The sequence below is a fragment of the Schistocerca americana genome, chromosome 4, assembly GCF_021461395.2.
Source record: "Schistocerca americana isolate TAMUIC-IGC-003095 chromosome 4, iqSchAmer2.1, whole genome shotgun sequence".
NCBI classification, from domain to species: domain Eukaryota; kingdom Metazoa; phylum Arthropoda; class Insecta; order Orthoptera; family Acrididae; genus Schistocerca; species Schistocerca americana.
The window spans coordinates 396,461,329-396,485,691 of NC_060122.1; positions in this window are offsets into that span (position 1 = coordinate 396,461,329).

Here is a 24,363-nt window from a genome sequence, read left to right on the forward strand (position 1 = left end):
ACACTGAATAGTGCACGGTACATCCAAACCGTCATCGAACCCATCGTTCTACCATTCTTATACCGGCAAGGGAACTTGCTGTTCCAACAGGACAATGCACGTCCGCATGTATCCCGTGCCACCCAACGTGCTCTAGAAGGTGTACGTCAACTACCCTGGCCAGCAAGATCTCCGGATCTGTCCCCCATTGAGCATGTTTGGGACTGGATGAAGCGTCGTCTCACGCGGTCTGCACGTCCAGCACGAACGCTGGTCCAACTGAGGCGCCAGGTGGAAATGGCATGGCAAGCCGTTCCACAGGACTACATCCAGCATCTCTACGATCGTCTCCATGGGAGAATAGCAGCCTGCATTGCTGCGAAAGGTGGATATACACTGTACTAGTGCCGACATTGTGCATGCTCTGTTGCCTGTGTCTATGTGCCTGTGGTTCTGTCAGTGTGATCATGTGATGTATCTGACCCCAGGAATGTGTCAATAAAGTTTCCCCTTCCTGGGACAATGAATTCACGGTGTTCTTATTTCAATTTCCAGGAGTGTATATCTTTCACATCACTTACAGCGGCATCTGTTGTTGAAAGTTGTAACTACTGTAATTTCGAAAGTTTGTCCGCCTGAAAATGTACTGTTGTCCCAAGCATATTGCAACAAACGGTGTATTTCTGTCGCTGCTCGTTTAGTTTTTATTGCCGTTTCAAATATACCGGTCATTTTTGAAACACCCTGTATATATAAGAGTGACATCTTAAACTTCGTTGCTCTTTATAACATTGACATGTGAAAATTTATTCTTCTTTAATGACTGTGTGACTTTTCAAGAGATTCGTTATTGTGTGTAACCATTTTCATTATTGTGCATACACTATAAACTAAAGCTATAAAAGAGATCTGTAATCGGTAAAAAAATTATATGTTGAGACCAAGTATAATATGACTTTTGATGCTGCTAGGGTTACTGATGTTTTGCAGAGGCAGACTGTTTTTCGTTCTGGATGTTTAACATGGCTTTGACAGGTGCTGAAGTTGTTTCTGGACAAGTATGGGTAACTATTGGAATTGTTCAGGTTGATTAAGCTTTACGACCTATTCTACAGTTGCAGAGCTCTCCACCATAATTACCTGGTCTGAATTTATGCCTCGTAGTGACGCATCTGGCAATTTTTTCATTGACCAACCTTTCCGACCTACGATTGGGGACAGCGAAGGAGCTGGTAACTGTAACAAAAACACAGAGTAACCAAAGGAAGCATAACATACAACGAGACGGAGCATAAATGTCAGAAGGATGAGCATGGTAGCGAAGCTAGAAAATCTGAAAATAGAAATGCTAAGAACCAATGTAGATGTAGTGTGTGTCAGTGAAATGAAATGGAAAGTAAATAAGGATATCTCGACGGGCGAATGTATTGTAGTACCAACAACAGCAGAAAGTGGTATAACGGGATTGGCTATGAAAAGGAAGGAAGGGCACCTGGTCAATTGTTGCGATCAGCTTAATGATATGTTTGTTCCCGTTATAATCGCCAACAAACCAAATCCAAGTTCAGGTAGACCTACCGACGTCACAAGCATAATATGAAGAGATAGGGAAAGTGTGTGAGTATACTGAAAGGGTAATTCAGTACATAAAATGAGATGATAATCCGATAATTATGGTGCATTGGAAGGCCGTTGTAGGGGAAGGAGTGGTACACAGGTCGATGGTGAGCCATGGCTTGGTAACATCACTGAGGGACGAGTAATCGTAACTGACTTTTGCAATAAATTTGAGCTATTAATAGTGAAAATTCTGTTAAAAAACCGCAAGGGGAGGTACACTTGGAAAATCACTGTAAATACCTGATGTTTCTAGCTGGGTTATAGCATGCTAATAGAAAAATTATATATTGTAATTTAAGGCACACCCAGGAGCAGATATAGACTCGGATAACATTTTAGTAGTGATGAAGAATTGGTTGGATGTTCGTAAGAATAAATCTTCAAAGAAGTAGGATACTGAAGTACAGGGGAATGATGTGGTGCGTTTGAAGTTGTGCCTGGGCGTAGGTGCTTTGATAATGAAAACCACAGCAAGCAGTTTAGTCGAAGAAGAATAAAAATTTCTAACAAGAGCAATCACAGAAGTCGGACAGACATATACAGATACAAGGAAGGCAACTGCGGAAAACCTTGGACGACAAAACAAGTTATACAACCGATCGACGAAAGAATACAGAAATGTAAGTCATGTAGAATGAAATCAATAGGAAGCGCAGAGAAGGTAAACCGGAACTGTTACAGAAAAATTTGTGAAGAAATCGGAAAAAGAAAATGGTCGTCGGGAGGACTGATACAGCATACAAAAAAGTCAACAACCTTCGATGAAATAAACAGTAAAGGCATCTGCATTAAGAGTGCAATGGCAGTACCACTGTTAAGCACAGATCAGAGAAGGCCAGTATTTGTCTGTTGACGTCACTGAGGAAGAAATATGTGTCGATATGAGGGACGTAAGAGATTTAATATTGGAGTCAGGTTTTAATAAATCTTTGACAGTCTTAAGATCAAATAAGACGGAAGGGATAGCCAATATACCTTCGGAATATCTGAAATCATTTGGGGAAGTGACAACCAAGCAACTATTCAAGCTGCGGTGTAGGAAACACGAGAAGGAGGAACATCATCAAATTTTCGCAGAAATACCATCCACCCAATCTCGAAGATGGCTAAGTAAGGTAAGTGCTAGCACTATCCCACAAATCAGCTTAGTGGCTCAAGCATCCTCTATGGCGACAAGAGTAGTATACAGAAGAACGGAAGAGAAAGCTGAGGATCTTTTAGATGACGATAATTTGGCTTTCGGAAAGGTAAGGACAATAGAGAGGAACTTCAGTCGGAATTGGTAATAGAAGCGAGAAAAGAAAAATCAAGACTATTCATCCGACTTGTCGACCTGGAAAAAGCGTTCGACAACGTGAAAATGTATAGAATTTGAGAAAAATAGGAGTAAACTGTAAGGTGGATAGGCCGGCCGCTGTGGCCGAGAGGTTCTAGGCGCTTCAGTCTGGAAACGCGCGACCGCTACGGTAGCAGGTTCGAATTATGCCTCGGGCATGGATGTGTGTGATGTCCTTAGCTTACTTAGGTTTAAGTAGTTCTAAGTTCTAGGGGACTGATGACCACAGCAGTTAAGACCCCTAGTGCTCAGAGCCATTTGAACCATTTTTTTGATGAGATAAGGAACGAGGAGGTGTTTAGCTGAATCTGCGAAGGAAGTGACCCTGAAAAGAAGAAGGAACAGAAAGACGAAACGTTTGTTGTCAGGAAATATATTTCATGGTACTAGAGTGAGCTCTGGTATGTAAAAACTACAATGGAAGACAGAAATTGGAATACAATTAACGGATAATTGAAGACGTTTGGTGCAAGTGCTGGTCTGAGATGTGAGTGTGACTAAAGACCGAAATTCGTGAGGGGCCGCATCGAGTCGGTTAGAAAACTGATGACGCACAGAAAAATGTTGTGATAATTCGGCTTGCTTGTCTTCTGGGACACGTCGCATGTTTTTCGAGCAACTCCCACGCAAGTAAGAGGAAATTTATTAGTAAATTTCTTTGGCGGCGGCAGCTGCCTTTCTCGTGAAGAACGAGATAAGCTGAGGGGAGCTGTCACCAGCTCACGACGAGCACACGATGGCAGCCGCCACGTTTCATGAATATTTAGGGCCCGTATCTCAGGCTTAAGGCTCTTTCCGTACCTAAATTACTGGACGGAATTCACCCGAGTGGAATTTGCCAGGGATTGCGCGAGTGTCCTCACAGATCTACTCAAGTCTGAGGTGAAGGCTCTTCCACCTAATCAGTTTCCTCGTCGTGTAATAAGTTGGAAGCTACTTGTTCGCTTAAGAGTGGAGCTCCTGCAAATGTTGGAGCAGCAACTGGAGACTCGCTTCTTCTAAGGCTCACCAAGCCTTCGCTCCTCGCCCCCCTGTTTAGAGTATTACGCCTTAAAAACGTAAACTCTATAAATGCGAAGTCGTTTACTGTCCATTATTTGCACTTGTTCGTACTAGTTGTTGGTATATTTGGTTTCCAGCCGGGAAATGCTCTTACCGGAGCACAAGGAAGTCGAAAATGTTCCTGTTTATTTACATTAGTGGCCATTAATATTGCTACACCACGAAGATGACGTGCTACATACGCAAAATTTAACCGACAGGAAGAAGATGCTGTGATATGCAAATGATTAGCTTTTCAGAGCATTCACACAAGGTTGGCGCCGGTGGCAACACCTACAACGTGCTGACATGAAGAAAGTTTCCAACCGATTTCTCATACATAAACAGCAGTTGACCGGCGTTGCCTGGTGAAACGTTGTTGTGATGCCTCATGTAAGGAGGAGAAATGTGTACCATCACGTTTCCGACGTTGATAAAGGTCGGATTGTAGCCTATCGCGATTGCGGTTTCTCGTATCGCGACATTGCTGCTCTCGTTGGTCGAGATCCAATGACTGTTAGCAGAATATGGAATCGGTGGGTTCAGGAGGGTAATACTGAACGCCGTGCTGGATCCCAACCGTCTCGTATCACTATCAGTCTAGATGACTGGCATCTTATCCGCATGGCTGTAATGGATCATGCAGCCACGTCTCGATCCATGAGTCAACAGATGGGGCCGTTTGCAAGACAACAACCATCTGCATGAACAGTTCGACGACGCTTGCAGCAGCATGGACTATCAGCTCGGAGACCATGGCTGCGGTTACCCTTGACGCTGCATCACGGACAGGAGCGCCTGCGATGGTGTACTCAACGACGAACCTGGGTGCACGAATGGCAAAACGTCATTTTTTCGGATGAATCCAGGTTCGGTTTACAGTATTATGATGGTCGCATCTGTGTTTGGCGACATCGCTGTGAACGCACATTGGAAGCGTGTATTCGTCATCGCCATACTGGCGTATCACCCGGCGTGATGGTATAGGGTGCCATTGGTTACACGTCTCGGTAACCTCTTGTGCGCATTATGATGGTCGCATCTGTGTTTGGCGACATCGCTGTGAACGCACATTGGAAGCGTGTATTCGTCATCGCCATACTGGCGTATCACCCGGCGTGATGGTATAGGGTGCCATTGGTTACACGTCTCGGTAACCTCTTGTGCGCATTGACGGCACTTTGAACAGTGGACGTTACATTTCAGATGTGTTGCGACCCGTGGCTCTACCTTTCATTCGATGCCTGCGAAACCCTACATTTCAGCAGGATAATGCACGACTGCATGTTGCAGGTTCTGTACGGGCCTTTCTGGATACAGAAAATGTCCGAGTGCTGCCCTGGCCAGCACATTCTCCAGATGTCTCACCAATTGAAAACGGTTAGTCAATGGTGGCCTAGCAACTTGCTCGTCACAATACGCCAGTCACTACTCTTGATGAAATGTGGTATCGTGTTGAAGCTGCATAGGCAGGTGTACCTGTACACGCCATGCAAGCTCTGTTTGACTCAATGCCCAGGCGTATCAAGGCCGTTATTACGGCCAGAAGTGGTTGTTCTGGGTACTGATTTCTCAGGATCTATGCACCCAAATTGCATGAACATGTAATCACGTGTCAGTTCTAGTATAATATATTTGTCCAATGAATACCCGTTTATCATCTGCATTTCTTCTTGGTGTAGCAATATTAATGGCCAGTAGTGTAGAAGACTCTCCCCGAACACTCGGGTACCAACTGCCTTCCTCAGCATCTCTAAAATTCTGGTAAAAATTTTGGTATGCTAACAAATTCGCTCTTTTTTAACACACAACACCTCAGACGCCCACAACTCACTCACACCCACTAGTCCATGGCTATCTTTCGATCATATCCATCCAATCCCACTTGTCCTTTTTCACTCACTTATTAAGCCCAACTCATTGTTATGTCCTCTTTGTCTTCCTCTGTCGTTGTCTCTTGTGTCACAGTCACAGTCTCATTCTTTCGTTCTTACTACTACAGCTTCCTCGCATAGTCTTCTTTTCGCCCTCTCTTACTAATAATATCTCATTCCTTCTTTCCTACTACTATTGTCTCCTCTTACTGTCGCTATCTCCTTCTTCCTCGTTGTTATTGTCATATACTGTCTCTTTTACTACCAGTGGCTCTCTTTCATTTCCATTTATTCTTTCTCTTTATTCCTCACAAACCCCATAGCACTATATCCTTCATTCATTTTCTAGCACTATCGTGTCACAGTTGACTATGTACCGCTGCTACTGCGTCCCTCTCTTTCTCTCAAACTTCCGTTGTCTCATCCGCTCTTTCTATAACACAATTACTGTTTACCATCTTCTAGTGTTTATTAATTTTCCGACTCTTTGCCCCTCCCACGTTCTTCTTCTCACTCAGCATAAAAACATTTCTAAGGTGCTGAGGAAGCTAGAATAAGACAGCTAGTATTCCGCATTTCAGTCACAGTCTGTTAAATGAACAGAAACACAATCCTATTTTTTGCGCTCCAATAGGAGCATGTTTCCGCTGTTTCCCTTCTTTTCCCTTCTGCAGCAGGGCATCTAACTTATGTGAAAAGAAATGTATTGGTCGGTAAGATTTAGATAGTTTACTTATGTGGAAGAGAAATAATGCAAAATTAATTGTACGCCTCAGACCGGATTTTATGCTCAAAAATCATTTGCCTTTGCTAACATTCTACAACATGGGGTTCTCAGATGGTGACAGAGACACTTTACAGCATATTTCTCGATGATACGTCATTTTATAAATTACATTTTCTCCTCACATCGGATTTTACGTGCGTGTTTTACGTGTACAAGTAGGGTAACATTGAACCTCTGTATCTTGGAAACGGATAAAGATATGTAGAAAATTTTCAAGCTTGTTCGATATCTGGATCGTAGGAATACACCGCAAAAGTTTCAGCCGTCTGCTGTCCATAGCTGTCATGGAATCCTGGCTGGGGTTTGGTCCGCTGGTGATGGAGAAAATACAGTAAAAAGTCTCTATTTGTGAGGAATTCTAGGACCAACCCATGAACTAAAGCTGTCGCCTTAAGTTCCATCAAGCCCACTGCAGAACATATCAATACAAAAAGAATCAAGCGACCTGTTCCAATTGCCTAAGCAGGAGGGAGCGTGTAGCATTCATGCTTTGACCGTGTACTGTATCACAGTAACACTAGGAAGTACCTTCTCTTGATCCCTAGCTCTTAGGTTATACCAGACACTTGACCCTACATTTTTGTTGCCAACAGAACCCGAGACATGAGCACTGGTATATCCCGCTTTTATAAGCAGTGTTTTGGAACACATTACATACGCTTGTTGTCGAATGCATACCGAATCTGCTCTCAATCAGCTCTACCTTTTGTTGCAAGGAACACAAAGGTATGGTTGATCTGAGAATGAATACAGAAGAATACACCTAACTTAGGAAATTTTGTAATTTTACTAATTAAACATTTTAGTTATCATGTCAAATTGTCCTACATGCTGATAAAGCGCTAAGGTAAAATTGAATAGTATTGACTATGAATAAGTGACAACAAAATGTTCTAAAACTGTGGCTCTTCCAGCACTTATCCATGGGAGTGAACGTAGTGTAGCTATCGCTGCCAAATGTAGATGTTGGCGTGCAGTGGAGGAATGTAGGACATGAATGGAAACTGTCAGGAGGCGAAATATTAAAACTCGTCTGTAATCTTCAAGTATTTTATTATTCCCAGGTACAGTGCTGCATTCCTCTCTGTCTGTGCCACAGGGTTCCGCGATGCTGAGGATGCCACTTCACCGTCTGCAAATCAGCTTGGCGTGGAAGGGCTACCTTAGCAACCTGTGCAACGTACTGCAGCGTGCTGGCCATGTACAGCCACAGAATTTTGACGAGGTCAGGATGGGCTGGCAGCCGACTCAGTGGCCTTCGTCCCTATTGCCTCAGCTCCACTCGCTGGGAGCGGCAGAGTGGCCCTCTGTGTGCTTCTTTGTTGTTGTGGTTAAGATCGCAGGCAACACATGGGCCTGTGATCTGTTAGCCAAATCTGTGTCCCTCGCCTCGGGATGCCTCCAGCGTGTGTTGGGAGCCAACAAGACTGCCCACGGAAGCAAACCATCGAGCGGCCCGCTGCTGCTTGGCTACGGACCTCACGTTGGCCTTAGAGTGTTGAACCAGGGACCTGCTATGTACTGGAATGCTGGCGCCCCATCTGCTGCTGCGTGTAGCTGGTGGCGTGACATGCCCTACTGTCCAGGAGAGCTGCCCCACTTGAACCCCCTTCGTTACAAAACCGGCGCCTATTTATATGTAGCTGTGCGCCTCTGTTTTGCTAAAGCGCTGCTCCAAGTCACGTACTCATAACACCTTGGTTGCGTCAGTGCATCCCTTCTGCCTGTAACTTGTGCCATACAAACTGCTGCATTTACTCTTTTCAGCAGTTCGATGGCCCAGTGGCCTCCATTCTACTTTGCAACTGCTGGTCAGCGTAACTTACTGTCAACAGGCTCGTGCCTGGCTGTAACTTGCACACTCAGAAATATTGCACCAAATCAAACTTTCCTATCTTAAACGGTGGTGCCGCTACATTATTCTCCCCTTCGGAAAGACGTGGTCCCCAGACAGACCTCTAACTGCTCTTAGACTTGTTTAGGTCGGCACGTACTTCTGACATATTTACTACTACTATTAGAAAACTTAGATGTGGTCTAGTCCTCTTGAAACACATGACATGAGACAAAATGTAAAAATTCCTTAGTGGACGACCACTCCACTTAAGGCTCGATCAACCACTTGCCTATCCATCTTATGCCCTCAGTATCCAGTCCACTGGGATTTGGACTACCATCAGTTCCCTCTGGGACTGGCTCTCCGCCTGATCAGAATGAAAACAACACACAACAAAGTTAAGGCAGTGATGGCACTTGGCACAGAGGTGTGGAGAACAATCGTTACTTGTTGTTGCCTTTCCCTATATTGAGCGACATGCTGCACAAGCTGCTCGGCTGATATGCGCCCCTCTTGCTCTGAAATGAACTGTTGTACGGATATCAACAGACCTGACTCCAGAGTTTGATTTAACAAGGTCAGATTCTGCCTTGGCAAAATTCTGAAATTGTTTCTGGCCAGTACAGCTGTGGCTGTGTAACATTCAATTGCGTGACTCCTGAAATTGATGCTGGCAGATGGAAGGTTGGTCCTATTTAGTTACACACAATTCCATTGATTAAAATTCCGCTCCCCTCGAAGTCTATACGTTTCGCTTCTGCAAATACTCTCTGCTCAAAACAACTTGCTACTACTACCAAATGTTCGTAGGCAGAGAAGATCCAATGCATCCCGACCCATTGCAAGCTCAATTTTGGCTCCACAATGTCCCTTGGACGGTCTATTTCTTTCCTCCTGGCTAAAAATAACTGCACTGTGCACATGTCCGGATTGGTGCTTATCACCCTGGCTGGACATACTGTTACCTTCCCCCTATGGCAGCTCCATAATACCTCCCTTGTCATCTCGGCATACCGGCTGTTAACTGCTGAGATCAGCAATACTTCCTCAGTTTTCATTTCTAAAAACTTGCCCAACGTTCCCCACTTCAGTGACCTGAGGACAGGGAACACCATCACCCTTCCTCCCTGCTGCCCCCAGCAGGCTCACAATACTTGGAAACACTTACAACATATACAATGCCTAATTAATCTACGCAAACCCAATGATACATAACAAGAAAACAAAAACTACAAATACTCTACTACTTTCTGGATTGCAAGGCATACGGTACGTCATGCTGTAATCTATCTTCCTGGTTTTCCCTGCACTTAACACCTCTCTCCGCTCTCTTTCTTCCTCTTCCCTTCCCGTGGCATGCCTGGAATCACATCTGGACAACCCTTAAATGGCTGCAACTTCCAGTGCGTACTATTGTTGTTGTAGGTGGCAGCTGAAGCTTAACATTAATGGGGGATGTGGTTTCAGTTACTTGGTATGGCCCTTGATATCTTGTGATGAACTTCATTGTTTTCCCTGTTGGCGTATAGTGGCTGGGTAGCATTACCCATTGCCCTACTCTGTACTGTGGTAATCTTCCTCTCTGCTCCAATGCATCTTCCTGCCCTTCCAAGGCCTTCATATTCGTCTTTTGTACCCATTTTGAAACATCCCGAATTGTTCTCGGGAATTGACATACAGATTCACAGGTCCTTCCTTTCTATAGCTTCACTAAATCAAACGGTGATGGCATACCGGTACTGGTATGGATTTTTTGCATTGTGTGCGCATACAGTATGCTTCAAGGACTTGTCTCACTACAGTGATGAGAATCCACATAAAAACTCAACATCTTTCTGATTGTTCTGTGTACCCATTCTGTCCTTCTGCTCCCCTGTGGATGCAACGCACTCATCCTCAACTTCTGTATGTTCAACAATTTACACAGTTTCTTCATTAAATCTGACATGAAGTTGGTTCCTTGGTCAGTATTGTCTCCATATTGTCTCCAATACACTAAACTTCAAAATCCAGTTGTTTATCAATGCTTGCGTGACCATTGCTGCCTGTTGATTTGGCATAACCACCATCTTTACATACCTCGAAAAATGATCTATTATTGTCAGAAAGAATCAGTTCCCCGATGGTGTTCAACTGAAAGGTCCTAAGATATAAATTCCCAATACAGAAAATGGACATGTCGCTTCCAGCAGTCGTTGTAGCTGTATCCATTTCCGACTCAAATCTGCTCTCTTCACACATGGTATACAATCCTTGACATACTGATCCTCATCTCCTTTCCTATCTCTCCACCAATACCTTTCCGCCACTCTCCTATTTGTCACGCTACTCTCACCATGGCCAGATAACATGTGATCCTGTACTTATATTATAATCTCCTCTCTCAGCTTGGCCTGTACTACTACCTCTGGCCCTAACTGCGTTTCCCTGCACAGAAGACCGTCGTACGTAATAAATTGTGGCTGTGTCCAATAGAATTTACAATCTTTGTTAGCGTCCTATAAGTCTTGCCATACTGATAGGTCAAAATATATTACTTCTACTGTCGCCGCCTTTCTGCTCAGTGCATCAGCATTACAGTGCTTCTTCCAACACTTGTGCACCACCTCGTAGTCGAATTCACTAAGCCTCACAGCCCCCCTAGTGAGTTTAGTGGGCAGATCCTTCAACCCCAAGAACCACTTCAATGCAGCTTGATCTGTCACAACCCGAAATCTTCTCTCATATAAATAACATTTAAAATATGTGGTTCCATAGATTACATTAAGCATCTCCCTCTCTGTGCTTGAGTAATTCCTCTCTGTTGCATTGAACTACCTAGACACATAGGCTACAGGATGTTCTTTCCCATCAATTTCCTGACTAAGAACACACCCTAATGCTTGATTTGATGCATCGTATGCTGGAATAAATTCCTTTTCAAAATCTGGAAACACAAGAACCTGACTTGATGTTAACACTTCTTTCAGCTTGTCAAACGCTTTCAGTCACTCTGCTGTACAGGGGACGACATTTGTAACTGAAAGTCGATGTACGATATCGGCTGATAAATATGATACTTCTGTGTTGTTAAGAATAACTATGCAATGATTCTTCACACATGCATGCATGCATTCATGAATCAAATAAAAAGTATGTCAACATTTAGATATTTCTTTTAACACCAAATTTTTAGTTCACATACTTTTCTATGAATTTCTACTCTTAAAACAGCGATATTATCACATAGGCAACACACTTTGAAGATTATGAGAAGATATACGCATGTTTCAATTTTGGTTTGATTCGAAAAACAATTTTTGAGAAATATGTATCAAAGTTAGTATGGTTAATTATAGGAAACACGCTCACGACTGGGATCCTTGAAGAGAGCTGGCGTTGAAAACTGAGGCACTTCTTCATGAAGTTGGAAAACTATGAATCAACGTGCCGCATGTACAATTTCGTGAACATGTTGCGCAAGTTTATCAGTCACATCATAATGTCTTCCTCGAACACCTTCTTCAACCATATCTGTACGACCAGCTTTGAATTTTGAGCACCACCACCCCTTACACAATCAGGTATAGCGCCATCCCATTACACACCATACAAATGACGTCTCGGGAGCTAAGTCACCTTCTCCTTGCAGGAAGCAAATAAGGGAACTTACCTCACAGCTGGTCAGAGACGCAGTAATACTGCCATTTGTATCGCTTGCTTCTTACATATTGATTACATTAGATCATGTTAGATTCAGTGTTAGTTCCATAGACCAAAACTTGAAATGATTCTCTTGGGTGTGGAACATGTCAAAAAGTATAAAACATAAAACATTTCAATATAATACTTACTACTCTGGTCATTTGTCAGGAGACTGGTGATTACATTACAGTAAACTGGAACTGTCAATATTTACAGAATTAATATTGGGTCAGAATGAAACTTTGTTATGCACTTTTAATAAATTTATCATACACAAAATACCTAATCTTGACTGTTGCGACCAAGTGGTGTCAAAACTGAAATCTAACAGACATTTTTACTTAAGCTGGTCTAATAGACCTTGTTAAGACATTCGTTTATAGAGTAGAAGGAGTTGCCAGTCAAAAAGTCTTTCAAACTCTGTTGAATCCGTGCTTTATCTGAAACCAAGATTTTAATGGTTGCTGCTAATTTATTGAAAATATATGTTCCTGATTATTGGACCCCTTTTTGGACCTAGGTAAGTGATTTTAGGTCTTTATGTAGACTGTTCTTATTTCTAGTATTGATAACGTGTATTGAGTTATTGGTTGGAGATGGAGATGTATTACTTGCTACAGATTTCATTCAGGAATAAACTTACTGAGAAGCGGTGGTTAGAATACAAAGTTCCTTGAACAGGTTTCTACGTGATGTTCTTGAATTTACACCAAAAATGATACTTATAACACGCTTTTACATGCTAAAAACTACTTCTCGTATTGATGAGTTACCCCAGAATAGGATACCGTATGACATAATAGAATGAAAGTAAAGAAAGTATACAAGTTCTTTTTTATATTTATGTGTCCTACATCTGACATATTCTCACTGAAAATACAGAGTTGATTAGATGCTTATGCAATTCTGTAGTACGACCTTCCCAACTGAATTTATTATAGAGTTATAATCCCAGAAATTAAACAGTGTCAAACTTTTCGACTTGCATGTCATCGCATGTTATTCACATTCTGGAAGGAAATCTCTTACAGGTTCTGAACTGCATATAGTGGCTTTTTTTTGAATTAGCATTAAATCATTTATTAATGCCAGTGAAAATTTAATTATCAGCTATTTCGAAGACTGTACTTGACTTGCTACTTATTGCAATATTTGTATCATCTGCAAACAAAACAAATTTAGCATCTGGCAATGTAAGAGACGAGAGGTCATTAATATACACAAGGAAAAGCAACGGACACAAGATAGAACCTTGAGGAACACCTCATGTAATTACTTCCCAATCAGATGAAAACTAAATGCTTACTGCACAGGTATTTCACTACGACGCCCTTTATTTCCTGTTAGTTAAATAAGACTGAAACCATTTCGCAGCATTGCCAGTGACACCATAATATTTTAATTTACTTCAGTGAAGGCTGTGGTTCACATGGTCGAAGGTATTTGACAGGTCACAGAAAATGACAGTAGCGTATAATTTGCTACCTAATGAATTAAGTGCCGGCCGGAGTGGCCGAGCGGTTCTAGGCTCTACAGTGTGGAACCGCGCGACCGCTACGGTCGCAGGTACGAATCCTGCCTCGGGCGTGGATGTGTGTGATGTCCTAAGGTTCGTTTGGTTTAAGTAGTTCTAAGTTCTAGGGGACCGATGACATCAGATGTTAAGTCCCATAGTTCTCAGAGCCATTTGAACCATATTTTGAATTAAGTACATTCTCCCAGTAAGTGTAAATAGCTTTCACTATATGATGACACTTAAGAAACCCTGTGATTAGGACAATGTATTACTTGCAGTCAATGCTTAAGGAGATGCTTGAACACAAACACTTCAAATAAATTTGACAAAGCCGGAAAAAGTGAAATCGATCGATAGTCTGATGGTATCTCTTTAACCCCCTTCTTGTAAAGCGGCTTAACTTTGGCCTATTTTAGCCAGTCTGGATATGTTCCGCTGATAAGTGATCGATTACACAAATATCTTAATATAGAACTAAACTCACATGAGCACTCTTTGACGAACGAAACAGTCGCATTGTGTGACTCTTGAAGTCTCCGTTTCGAATCATTTATTATTAATAGTCAGTAGAAGGTTAATTTATGAATAGTCCTCATACCTAGAGAGTCCCACTAATCTCCCTTGACACGCTCAGGAGAGCGTGCCGTCGACCCACGCCTGAAGCCGCTACCTCTCGCATGACACGGTTGAACACGGACTGCCGGATCATCCGTTGTGGCAGAAGCGCTGGAGGTCTCCTGGATCAACTGTGTCCGCCTGCGAGCGGCGTGTGACCGTCAAAGGACGTTCCCGTGACAGGGCTGCACCCGCCCCGACGGTTCACCACAGAGGCGGGGGAGCTGCGGTCGTGTCGCCCGGGCCACCCGATCCCTCTGAAACTACGGACCCGCTCCTGCCGGCCTCCACTCTGTCTTGGTATCCTATACAGCGCCCGTCGTCCTCGTCCTGTATCAACGGGTCAGAAAGAAGAAATTATCACCACGAGTAACAGCTTCTTGTGTTATGATATGTTTCCTGTATGTATATCCCTTATTTCAGCTCACACGCAAAAGCCACCACTTACAGAAAGATTTTTTCATACGCTGGTGACCCTTGCAGTGAAACGATACTTCTTTCTCAACCTATATATATTTCTTTTTGTTTGCTATACAGGCACTGGTGGAACAATGCGCGGAAACAAAGTACATAAACACAATATGTCACGATGGCTTCTATCATCATAGGAAAAAATCCGAGGAAATTTCCCGTTCGAAGAGGACTAAAAGAGGGTGACCCTGTATCGCCAAAACAATTTATTTCATTTACTGTGGTGGCTGTGTTCAAAATTAATTGAGAAAGAAATGGAAATCAGAATAACAGGGAAAAGACGCACTAACTTGAGATTTGCAGACGATATAATTCCCGTAGCCACAATATGGTAGAACTGCAATCTGCTACAAAAGATTTAGTAGACAGTTGCGAAAAAGTGAGTCTTAAGACAAATGTTTTCAAAACAAACACTATGGGCAACAAGTGGGTAACTACGTTACAAATAAACGGAACAACCACTGTCTAAAAAAGTTAACGAATATGTCTATCTGGGACAAGTAACTGATATCCAAGAGCCATTAAAAATAAGTAAGCAATGGATGGCTAACAGAATTAAAATCTCTCGTAAGAGGAAAAGGGAAATTGATACAGAGGCTACAGTAAATTAGGATCCGACATTACTTGTATACTACAAAAAAATTTAGTATTTTACGGAATGTCAGTAAAATGACAAGAAGTATGCACATCCTGATAGAAATAATAAGGCAGATAATAAGATTAAAACTGCAGGAGACAACGCCACGCGAGAGGCAGCACAGCCAGTCAGTGTGCAAGATAGGATAACAATTAAACTCAGTGACAATATAATGACTGATAATTGACAAGTTCCAAGTACTTTTAACAGTTAGTTTTCAAACATACCAGCAAAACTAATATTAAATGGTTCAGTTAAAGAAGCAATAGAATACATTAAAAATGTCACTCCACAAAATTTTAAGCAACTGTAAGTAGCACCAATATACTTCACCGAAGTGAATAGAATTATAAACATTCTAAGAAACAAAAGCTCATGTTGTGTTTACGGAATTTTTAACAGAACTCTGGCAAGTTGTTCCAGCTTAGTAATTAATGTCCTTAGTGATATATGTAACACGTCACTGGCACAGGCAGTTTTTCGAGACTGGTTAAAATATGCAACTATTAAGCCTCACCATAAGAAATGACACGACTGACTTAAACAGTCAAGATCCAGTTTCGTTACTGACGTCCTTTCCCAATTATTGGAAAAAGTTATATACTCTAAAGTAGTCTCACACTTAAACACAAACACTTTACTCAGCAAATAACAGTTCAGATTCCAGAATGTGTGCACCATTCAGAATGCTATTTACACATTCACTCACCAAACAGCACAAGCCATAAATAATAAAATATAATTTTTTTTATCTTTCCAAGGCGTTTGATTCTATGCATCATGTTACTCTCTTAGAAAAACTCAAGTTTTGTCGAACTGATGGACTCACACAGAACTGGTTTGAATCACACTTAACAAGCAGAATGCAAACGATTGTGCTAAATAATTCAGATAATATTGGAAGGGTAGAAAATTTCAGTGACTGCGGAGAACTCACAAAAGAAGTCCCACAGGATTCAGTTTTCTGTGTCCTTCTCTTCCATTTCATAAGTGAAAGACCTTTCACGTAACATGTCACAACCAGAATCGATACTTTTTACAATCGATACTAGTGTTATAATAAACCCCTTAGAGAAAGCAACAGAAGACATGGTAAATAATATCTTCCCAAATATTATAAAGTGATTCTCAGAAAATAGACTCTCCCTAAATTTTCAAAACAACACATTGTATTCAGTTCTGCACAACAAAGAGAGTCATACCAAGAATCGATGTAGCGCACGAGCAGGAGTCAGTAAGTATAGTAATATGCTCGAAATATTTGCATGTACATCTTGATGAAAACTTGAAATGGAAGGATGATACTACTGAGTTTCTCAAATAATGAAACTGAACAAATTTTGTTCTTCGTATAATTGCTAATCCTGGGAAGAACCGAATCTACCATCTCACATATTTTTCATGTTTCCACAGAATAATGTCTTATGGAATAATTTTCTGGCTAACTGATCACTTAGAAAGAGAGTATTGATTGCACAAAAGAGAGCAACAAGAATTACATGTGGTGTGTTCACCCAAGGTCGCTCTTGAAAGAGCTAAAGAGCTAGTCATTTTAAGATCACTGTCACAGTGCATATATTCACTAGGGCGATTTTTCATAGATAATTCGTCACAGATTGTGGAATACAGTTATGTCCATAAATATAGCAGCAGAGGGAAAAATGATCTTTATTAGCCCTTATTAAAGCTGTCAGTGACAAGAAAAAGAGTTCAATACGCAGCAACAAAATCATTGATCAGTTGACAAATATCACAAAAGTCTGACAGACCGCAAAGCAAGCTTTAAATCTACCTTTAAAAACGTTTTATAAGTATAGCTGCATAAATAGGACTAAAATAATAATGCGACCATTAATGTTAACACTGATCGTGTATAAACATCCTGTAATCGCACTCGTTCCACATCATTTCGATAAAAGAACTTTTCAAATGATTTATGGTACATGTAAATAAAAAACCAGCCAACTTAAAAATGAAATTTTACGCTGAACCAAGGTATGGTGGGAGGAAGAAACGCAAACGTTTTTAATCTAATATGCCAAAAAGTTAAAAAAGCTTTTTTTGAACATTTCTTACTTCCTGTAGTAACATATGGCTGTGGAACATGGATTTTAAACGAGTTTTTTGACACTAAATCTACAAACAGCAGGGAAAGCTATGCAAAGGCTACACCTAGGTCTCACTAAGAAAGATCGGAAAGGATATGAAAACATATGAACAATAACAGGAGTTCAGGACGTTGTGGAAAGGGTAAGGGCTCTAAAGTGTAAATGGGCAGGAAGCATCACACGAAGAAATGACGGAAGATGGACAAAGGCAGTACTACAGGGGAATCCCAGAGAAAGACAGGGCTTCAAGGCAGACCACCCGACTGATGGAATAACGAGCTAAAGAAAGTCACAGGCTTGAGCTGGCAGAGGACAGCAAGAGACACAGAGCTATGAAAGTAGAGACTTAAATTATATTTGTTAGCTTAAGATTAAAACACTTAACTAATTATTTCAATAATGACAATTTTGTCGTGTGAAGTCACGGTGAGGAAATGTTCGGTAGTTTTCTAACACTTCTGAAAAGTCTCCACGGCAGCACAAAAGTTATTATGGAGGTAGAAAATGATCAGCAGCTACCCTTGCTAGCTGTAACGTTCCAAGGAATAGTGAAAACCTGCGCCACATCGTGCATCAAAAAGCGACACACACGGACCGATACCGGCAAAAAATTTTCAAATTATCACCCAACTCAGAAAAATGGAATTATCAACGCTCTCGTAGCTTGAGCAAGATGAATATGTGATTTGCAGCATCTCAGTGGCGGATGCGACACCTGTAATATGTCCTGGGGATCTACGCCTACTCCACAGGTTTTGTAAGAAGTGTAGCGAAACCTAACATTGGACATTTAGGAAGAGAACATGAGGGGTAAGGCTTTACTTGCATATATCCCCATGTCGATGGACGCAGTAGGCCGTATATTTTGCAAACACGGCTTAATGTCTATTTGTAAACCATTCGAAAAGATCAAAGAATGTCTTAGATCTTGAAAAGACTAAAAAATGCGAACTCACAATGTCGTGAATACACCTCGGCCACGTACATGTGGAAAAGTCTATGACAGAATAAGCAGATGACGCATCGATACCAGATTCATAAAACATAGATGTATTGCCGGTTAGAACAGGTAAAATATTCGACGTTGCCGGAGGATGCATAAAATTCATTGACATGATGATCCTAGATGTGGAGAAGATGTATCACGCCCTTCTGTTTAGAACAGTAGTAGAAATTCACAAAAATGCAATAGCTTTAACAAGAAAAGAGAAAATTCCTAGCTAAACGGGTCCCATATTCCAGCGCTGCAGCGAAAAACAGTTGCAGGTAACATGGGTAACAAGTGGTAATGACGAGGGAAGCCCCTCAGACGCGAGAGGTACTGCACCTCCACTCCAGTCACTCACCAGTGGTGTAGGGGGAACATCTGACAGTGCCGGCCACTCGTGCAAGCATAACGTCAGAAAAAAATGTTTAAACGTACATCGGGTGAAGATTCCCAGATAAAAACCGAGAGGTTATATGTCCGTTATAACCTGCTGGATATAGATAATATTAAATATTATAAAATTTCGTTATTATTACTTCTTTCAGTAGCACTGATAGCGAGCCAAATCAATAAAGATGTAGAAGTCCTCAGAGTCTTAAGCGGCGGCATAACTGAATAAAATCATCTCGGTTTTCAAACTACAGAATTCTGTAGTCACAATTCTCAGTTTAAAGATAATCTCTTCCCAACGCCACATAAATGTTCCAATTATGATGTTGTACACGTCGATAAGAAATGCTAAAATTTTCCTCAAGGTTAACGTCTATGTTATTTTTCGCTGAGCCAGCCGGCGCACGTGGCTGCCTGCAGTGCGAGTCATTGTCTGTCTCTTTGTTGGTGCGCGTCGTTATTGGGATTTGGAGATCTAACTTCTAGAAATTCACCTTGTCGAGAGGGCCCTGCCCTCTTTGAATCCCGCCAGTTCCAATGAAATTCAGGTCTGTCGTTTTGTCGGTAGTTAACACAGTTTCTTTCCTGTCGGTCACGTGGTGGAGAATTTCTCCCTGAATCGTAACTGCGCGCTGGACCGTTGCATCTAAAGATATTCTGTCTCCCTTGATAATAATTATTTTGGTTCCCATATTGTCTGATTCTCTGATTGTCTCTGTGATAGTCACTACCACAGAGAGGTGATCTTTCCCTATAATTATTACTACTCTGCCAAAAGTTGTCATACGGGTGGTGTCTGTTTTGGTCACGATTTGTGTTGTGAGAATAGCCTTGTCGTGTCCAGTTATTATTTCTTTCATCGCGGAATTGCGACAGATGTGACCCGTAATTGTTGTGTTCCTGTTTTCGCGTTCCGCGATTGTCAGTGTCAATTTCTAATTCTTGTAAGAGTCCCTGAAAAGCTTCAATGTCGTCTTTGCAACGTCCTGCCAAAAAGATATGTCGTAAATGTTCAGGTAATTTGATTAAGCATATGCGGATGAGTTCTGAGGGGCTGTATGGGTTTGACAGGTACTGATTCTTGTGCAACATGTCTTCAAAATATTTCATAAGACTGGAGAATTCAGATTGTTCGAAATGGTTGGTTGGTTGGTTGTTTGGGGGAAGAGACCAAACCGCGAAGTCATCGGTCTCATCGGATTAGGGAAGGATGGGGAAGGAAGTCGGCCGTGCCCTTTCAAAGGAACCATCCCGGCATTTGCCTGGAGTGATTTAGGGAAATCACGGAAAACCTAAATCAGGATGGCCGGACGCGGGATTGAACCGTCGTCCTCCCGAACGCGAGTCCAGTGTGCTAACCACTGTTCGAAATGTTTCATCATTATGATGCTATGTTTTACTCGGTCTTGTGTAGCTTGAGACCAATATGCTGAGAGGAAGGCATGATAAAATTCTCCTTCACTATGGCAATCGTAAATGGCCGATCGCATTCTTACAGCTGGTTCATTCTCTAAGTAGCCACACATTAATTCTAATATATGCTCTAATGACCAGTTGGGAGGAAAGCAATGAGAGAATTGATGAAGCCACGCTTGTGGATGAATGTCCTTGCCGGAATTCTTAAATGTTTTGAATTTACGTGTAGTAATAAACAGCTTATAGTCAAAATCATCATGTCGGCGTGTCGCATGTCGGTCATTGTTACGTCGTTTCGGCGGTTTCATCTCAAAATTCGGTGTACCTTGCCAATTTCTTTCATAATTTCCGAAGTGCCCTGTGTTATTATTTAGTGGCTGTTCCGTATTTCTATGTCCCTCTTCCCGTATTGGAGCACGAGTGTCCTCTGAAATACGTAATTCTTGTATTACCTGTGTCAGCCGATCCTGTACTTCCCGGATTTCTCTTTGGTGTTGCGTATTAATTTGATTCTGATTTTGTTTGAATTTCCTAATTTGTTCGCACTCTTCTGTGTCATTAAAGACTACCGGTTTTTTGTCATTCAGATTATCATCTACCTTCGTAGATAAATTATTTAGCTGATCCGAAAGTTCAACTACTTTCTATGATAATGAACTAATTTCCTCCATGTGTCTTTCTGAACCAATTTTCAGAGTATCTACTGTGTCCTTTAAGTTTTCCTGAGTTTTTGCAAGTTGCGTAACCGAATTGGTAGATGCAACTGAGTCAATTTTAGCTTGCAAGGTTTCATGATTTTCATGAACGATAGTTTGCAGTTCTTTTATGGCTAATTCGTGATTCTGTAATGTATTTTCATGCCGCAAAAACATAGGTTGGAAATGCTCACAAATTTGTGTTTTTACGTCATCACAGACTTTTTGACTAAGTGGGCATCTTTAAAGTGTATAGTGCAAGCCGCGGTTGCCGTCCGCACATCATCCAGGGACGAAATTCCGGTACATTTTGGACTTTCGGTGCTCAAATGGTTCAAATGGCTCTATGCACTATGGGACTTGACATCTGAGGTCATCAGTTCCCTAGACTTAGAACTACATAAACCTAACTAAGGACATCACGCACATCCATGCCCGAGGCAGAATTCGAACCTGCGGCCGTATCAGTAGCGCCGTTCCAGACGAAAGCTCCTATAACCGCTCAGCCACAGCGGAGGGCGCACTTTCTGTGTGACCAGGCACCATTTGGAAGCGTTTAGCTAGGATATCAATCACACCACGGCGCCGCTAAGCAAGGCTACTCTGGTACCTTACAAGTGTTGACTGGAGAGTGGAGTAGCGTCAGTGAAGAGAGTAGGTTCTGCAAGTAAATGAGGGACGGACGTAGATACGCGCCCAGCCACACCCATCACAGGCTTCAGGCTGTGGGTAGCCATCAGTTTCACCTCAAGGTCACATATCGAGCTTCCGTAGAGAAAAGTAACCAGTGGCCGCTACATTTCACAAGCTGTTATCCTCGTGTCACTGCCATTTTTTCGACCGGAAAGTAATATCACTTTTCAGCAAGACACTGCACGTACACATACGACTGCTGTGAAGCAACACGCTCTGCGTAGTTTACAACACAGCTCTGGTCAGGCCGGCCGATGTGGCCGAGCGGTTCTAGACGCTACAGTCTGGAGCCGCGCGACCGCTACGGTCGCAGGTTCGAATCCTGCCTCGGGCATGGATGTGTGTGATGTCCTTAGCTTAGTTAGGTTTAAATGGTTCTAAGTTCTAGGGGACTGATGACCTCAGAAGTTAAGCCCCGTAGTGCTCAGAGCCATTTGCGCTCGTCAGCGAGACCACAAGATACGTCGCCAAGTGAACATGCAGGGGATATGATGAAGCGGGAACTTACTCATCCCCAGAATCTGCAACAACCATATAATTGCAAAAAAATGGGCAAAATACTTGGAAATGTCTATTGCAATATCTCTGAGTTGATAAAGACAAGTTGCTGACCGATAATTTGATTAGCAGAAACCAAGTTTTATTATGATACAGTGCTACCAGTGTTTAGAACGTTGCTGGGATAATACCTTTTATTCTATGTCGGCAGTATTATTTTTAACTTGTTCGTTTTGTTGTGAGAGAAATTAGGGGAGTTAAAGTTCACGATAGCATTATTAATAAGTTTATTTTATCGTGGGTGACTTTACCTTTTTGTATTCTATAAATTATATTTGCTTATTTTAATGATCGAAAATAAGCCTTTGTCTCTAGTTTGCAATGCTTACGACTGCCCCTGACCCTTATATGCCGGCCGCGGTGGCCGTGCGGTTCTAGCGCTGCAGTCTGGAACCGCGGGGCTGCTACGGTCGCAGGTTCGAATCCTGCCTCGGGCATGGATGTGTGTGATGTCCTTAGGTCAGTTAGGTTTAAGTAGTTCTACGTTCTAGGGGACTGATGACCTAAGATGTTAAGTCCCATAGTGCTCAGAGCCATTTGAACCATTTTGGCCCTTATAATTTAATGTTTGGGTTTGTTGATCTTGTATGCATATTTTTTTGTGGTAGGTGGAGGTGCAGCGTCACCGGTGGATCGCAGTCGTACTGTCTTGGTGTGTCCGATCTTACAATGACGCCATACTTGGTGGGACTTGTAGTCCCATAACGCCCTCCGGCGGTGAAAGTTCAAGGTGAAGGCAATAGGTAACACGTGTGCATACGCTGCGCATGGATTATATAATTAAGCTATTTTAGTCGGTATTGCAGAGTTTTAATGATGTATTTTGACTTGCTATTTTTCATGTCATCATTTTGCGTACTTTATTTGTTTTGTATAGGAGTACCTTTAACGCACTTTTGGTTTCATGTGATTGCAATTGTATGCATACATACATCTTAATTTATTAGTCTTACGTAGATCTTTTATTTCGTGAATGTGCCTTAAGCCACGTCTTGCCGCACTATTCGCGATGTTTGCACCTTGATCTATCACAACAATGTCCCCGCGCGCGCCATTTTGTTGTTTGCGGCTCATAGTGCATTTATTTTGTAAGCGTGGCCCTGTTTTGTGCTGCTATGGCGGACTCAGCTGGTGTGCTCAAGGTAACAAGCCATATTCGTCGAATTTTTCCACCACTTTCTTGTGTCTGGAGCTTTTCTTCTTTTTTTTTTTTTTAAAAAAAAACTACATTTCATTCTTTTTATGACGGTTAGATTACGTATCTAGTTACTTTTGCGTCCGTTTTCCATTTTATATGGCTTCATGACGGATGGGTTACACATCCAGCTACGTTTACGAATTCTATTACTTTTAATTAATTTGACCTGCATAGTCGTACAAGAGAGGACCATGCCCCTTCCTCGATTTATTTCGAATTGATTGATCTCTTGGTATTATAGGCAATCCGATGATACCCCAAAACGGTGAAACGCGTTGTTGATATTAAATTACCTTCGCAATCAAGACTGTTTTTATTCTTAAATATCGCAAGGTGCTGTTCGGAACCATTATGGATCGTTATCGTGTGAGTTGCGTGTGCGTTGCCGCCAGAGTGGAGAACACTGTGTACTGACGCAATTGTTTGGGCACCCTTTACTGTGACATGCGCGTTTCATTTGGTCTGGATTTGTTAGCTTAGACTTTTACGGTTATGAACTACCTGTTACTTCACTTCTCGATAAAATGGCCATGTCCTTGGGTTGCTGGATTCCAATAAGGAAATATACGTTTCTAAAATTTATAAAGACTGTCCCTACCCCTCTCTAACCTGCATTAAATTCAACATCTTAGCCAGTATTTCTCTTCAAGTTGGTTTCATCATTTGTCACAAATATGGTTTTCATCAACCATTTCGCTGTGTCCTATAATCGCCTGAAAGGAAAATATGGTATGCTACGAATAGCATACACCTGTGGGGCAGTAAATCAGCCTTGTGACCAACCTGTCTAAAATCAATCTGGGAAGTCTTCCCAGGGGTCAACGCTCCGCAGGTGCCCGCTCTCGGAGCTGCGGTTATTGCCAAAGTTTCCCGACTACCGCACAGTTCGGTGCTTCACTGGGCCTTACTGCGCGCCGGAG